This window comes from Hylobates moloch, unplaced genomic scaffold (genome assembly GCF_009828535.3).
Source record: "Hylobates moloch isolate HMO894 unplaced genomic scaffold, HMol_V3 SCAFFOLD_15, whole genome shotgun sequence".
Taxonomy (NCBI): Eukaryota; Metazoa; Chordata; class Mammalia; order Primates; family Hylobatidae; genus Hylobates; species Hylobates moloch.
In genome coordinates, this window is record NW_026652290.1 from 17,697,308 (window position 1) to 17,701,852 (window position 4,545).

Below are 4,545 nucleotides of genomic sequence, written 5' to 3' on the forward strand. Positions count from 1 at the left end.
GCGGGCGGATCACTTGAGGTCAGGAGTTCAAGACCAGCCTGGTTGGCCGGGCGCGGTGGCTCACGCTTGTAATCCCAGCACTTTGGGAGGCCGAGGCGGGCGGATCACAAGGTCAGGAGATCGAGACCACAGTGAAACCCCGTCTCTACTAAAAATACAAAAAAATTAGCCAGGCGTGGTGGCAGGCACCTGTAGTCCCAGCTACTCGGAGAGGCTGAGGCAGGAGAATGGCGTGAACCCGGGAGGCAGAGCTTGCAGTGAGCCGAGATTGCGCCACTGCACTCCAGCCTGGGTGACAGAGCGAGACTCCGTCTCAAAAAAAAAAAAAAAAAAAAAAAAAAAAGACCAGCCTGGCTAACATGGTGAAACCCCATATCTACTAAAAATACAAAAATTAGCCAGGTGTGGTGGCAGGCACCTGTAGTCCCGGCTACTCGGGAGGCTGAGGCAGGAGAATCGCTTGAACCTGCAGTGAGCTGAGATCATGCCACTGCATTCCAGCCTGGGTGACAGAGCAAGACTCCGTCTAAATAAAATAAAATAAATAAATAAAGTAAAATAAAATGATCAGGGAGAGGAAACTAGATCCTAAACTTTGAGGAACCTGAGAATCCCTTGCTGCCTTCATGTGTCCTGACAGTCTCTGTCCCTTTGGTCTACTTTCTTCTGGGAATGTGGTGCCACCTTGGTGGAGAGAGGAGGAGTGGCTGGGCGTGTGTAACTCTGGGGTCAAATGTGGACACCACGCAGGAGTAGCCTGGATGCCAGCAGGAGCACAGGCCTGAGGCTGCAGGCTTGAGAGGCAAGGAGTCCAAACCAAGGCCCTGGTCCTGCCCAGCAGAGCCAGGAGGCCAGGCAGAGCAACCCTGGGAAGGGCAGGGCCTTGGCTGCCTGGTGGGCGGGGCTGACCTATGGGAACCAGCAGCTGCAGCTGAAGGGGGCAGGAGCAGCCAGTGCCTCCCCTGACACTTCCCTTGGGCACACAGCCCCGTGGGAGATGGGCACACCCCACTCTGCGAGGCTGATAGCCCGGTCTCTGTGCTGCTTGGCCAAGCCAGGCCACCGGCCCTACCTTGTCATTTCGTGTCCAGCTCCTCCGTTTCCTAGACCTGTGGAGTGGGCCGGTTCTTTCACCTCTAGGTGCTTCCCCTGTGAAATGGCGGTGATATGAATGGCATGGACCTCACAGAATTGTTATGAGAATGAACTGAGGCCAAAGCAAAGAACAATGCCTAGCATATGGCGGTCATAGCTGCTAAGACATATGGCCTGCATCACAGCGGTGCAGAGCGGCATGTGCCCAATAAACAGGCGCACAGCCCTGTCCACATGGGGGACGTGGAAGGAGATGCTCTGGACCCGCTGGGGCCAGTGGTGGGGCTGGTGCCAGGACACCATCGGGCCCGAAGGCTTTGGGTCCCATCCCATTTTGGAAAACGGTGGCTGAGATCTGAATTTAAATGACCAAATTATTACCCAGAAGTAGTTCCTGGTTCCTTCTTTAGACAGAAAGGGCCCACAGAACATCTTTAAGACAAGAAGTGTCCTGCAGGGCCCTAGGTCTCTCAGGTGAACCTCAGAGACCAACAGGGAAAGAGTAAGGACCCCCCAAATCCAACCTCACCGAGGGAAGCTCTGGCTCAGCCTCCACAGAGGTTCAAAGTATGACCTCATATGAGGCCAGGTGTGGTGGCTTGCGTCAGTAATCCCAGAGCTTTGGGAGGCGGCCAAGGTGGGAGGATTGCTTGAAGCTAGGATTTTGAGACCAGCCTGGGCAACATAAGACCTCATCTCATAAATAAATATATAAATGAATAATCAATCAATTATAAAAGGCTGGGTGCAGTGGCTCGCACCTGTAATCCCAGCACTTTGGGAGGCCGAGGCGGGCGGATCACCTGGTCAGGAGTTTGAGATCAGCCTGGCCAACATGATGAAATCCTGTCTCTACTAAAAATAAAAAAAAAAAATTAGCCGGGTGTGGTGGCGTGCACCTGTAATCCCAGCTACCCAGGAGGCTGAGGCAGGAGAATTGCTTGAACCCGGGAGGTGGAGGCTGCAGTGAGCCAAGATCGCACCACTGCACTCCAGCCTGGGCAACAGAGCGAGACTCCGTTCTCGAAAAAAAAAAAAAAATCAATTAAAAAAATAGCATGACCTCATTGCAAACAAAGCTTCTGGTAAAAAGTTGAAAACAACTGAGCGACTGCCTAATTTTAAAGATGGAGAAACTGACGCCAATTGGAGCGAGAAAATAACTGGCCCAAGGCTACCCAGCAAATCTTTTTTTTAAAGATTTATTTATTGGCTGGGCGAGGTGGCTCACGGCTGTAATCCCAGCCCTTTGGGAGGCCGAGGTGGGTGGAGCATGAGGTCAGGCGTTTGAGACTAGCCAGGCCAAGATAGTGAAACCCGGTCTCTACTAAAATTACAAAAAATTAGCTGGGCCTGGTGGTGGGTGCCTATAATCCCAGCTACTCAGGAGGCTGAGGCAGGAGAATTGCTTGAACCTGGGAAGCGGAGGTTGCAGTGAGCTGAGATTGTGACACTGCACTCTGGCCCAGGCGACAGTGGGAGACTCCGTCTCAAAAAAAAAAAAAAAAAAATTATTTTTTGGTAGAGATGTTGTCTCGCTGTTACCCAAGTTGATCTCAAACTCTTGGCCTCAAGGGATCCCCCTGCTTCAGCCTCCCAAAGTGCTAGGATTACAGGTGTGAGCCACCGCGCCTGGCTCCCAGCAAATCTTGACTGAGCTCTGTAGCTCGGCTGGTTCTGCATGCTCATCTCATCCTTTTCTCCTGGGTCCACTGAACCCCCAGCCAGAAGGTATGTTCCTTAAAGCTGTGAATCAAGCCAGGTCCCTGGGTCTTCTTGAGTGCTCAGAGCATTTCCATCAATGGTCAAGAAACAGATTCTGGGGCTTGGGGTGGCTTGTTTCTCTGGGCCCCTCAAGAGTCCCTGGTTAGTCGGTGTAGGTACAGTCATTTCTGTCTCTTGGGAGGCTGCACTGTGTCTGGAAGGCACAGCCCTTTCTCACCTGCCTGGTCATTGCCTGAACAGTACCTTCCTCTCCCCAGTCATCCCTGAGCTAACCGTAGCCCCTAGGGACCCGTCTCCCAATGGGCCCCAGCTCTCCTCCCTCTCTCTTCTTCCCTTGGGGCAGCCAGAAGTCCCTGCTCATAACTCCCACGGGAATGAGCCTGTCTAGGGACAGAGGGAGGGACCTGAGTGACATTTTAATTATGCCTTTAATTGCTTCCCAGGGAGATGAGTGGGGAACTCACCTTCTCTGTGGGTGCGCAGGGGAGAGGGCAGGGTTTCCACCAGGAACTCAGCCACATTGAGATCTCCAAGATTTCCCCAGATTTCCTGAGAGCAAGTGGGGGCTTCAGCAAGCAGTGAGCCAGCCCTGTGCAGACCGGGGCTCCCTTCTGAAGCTGCCCAGAAAGAGGGGAACATGGTTCGAGGGAAGAAGGTGGTAGGGCAGGGGCGGGACAGTGGGTTCAGGGGCCACTAGATCCTCACCCCCCGACTTCGTATCCTGAGGTTTTGATGTGCCCAGGAGTGGTGGGGGTGAGAAGGGCGGGAGTTTTGAATGAATTCTGGGCGTTAGAGAAGGCGGCCCCGAGGCTTATCTGATCACCTTCCTCCATCTGGAAAATGGGGATGTGCAGCTTCTATCTCCCTGAGAAGTGAGGTTGAACTGGGGACCTGCCACTTGTAAGCTGATTTTCTAGGCTTAACGGTAAAAGGGGTAAGAGGAGGTGGTAGCCCTGCTCCCAGCCTCATGCAGAACCTGCCTTCAGGGCCAGCCACTTTCTGGTGGTGACAGTCCCGTGCACCAGGACACCCGGGGGCTGGGGAGAACACAGTCGCTCTCATCCTAATCACAGCTGTATAAAAAGCCCATGTCGACCAGCACTGGTGGCTCACGCCTATAATCCCAGCATTTTGGGAAGCCAAAGTGGGCGGATCACTTGAGGTCAGGAGTTCGAGACCAACCTGGCCAACATGGTGAAACCGTCTCTACTAAAAATACAAAAATTAGCTGGGCATAGTGGCGCACGCCTGTAATCCTAGCTACTCGGGAGGCTGAGGCAGGAGAATTGCTTGCACCTAGGAGGCAGAGGTTGCAGTGAGCTGAGATCACACCCCTGCACTCCAGCCTGGGTGACAGAGTGAGACTCCATCTCAAAAAAAAAAAAAAACCCAACCCCCTCCCCCACAAAAAGCCCATGTCACTGTTTCTGTGCCCCAGCCTTCTAAGAGTGGCAGGATACCCATTTTACAGAGCAGGAGAGGGAGGCACAGAACAGCTAAACGACCAAGTGCCAAGGGCCTCCAAGAGATGGCAGTTGGGGACACCTGAGTCCCCAAACTCTGAAGGGGCCTGCCCAGGCAGACAGCATCGCAGGAAGGGCGGGTTCTCATGAACAGAGAGACAGAAGTCACCTCAGGCCCCCTTGGACAGCTCTAGGACCCGGGTCCAGACCCCACCCCCATCCTGAAATAGCCCTCCCAAAAAGCAGAGACAGACACCAGGCG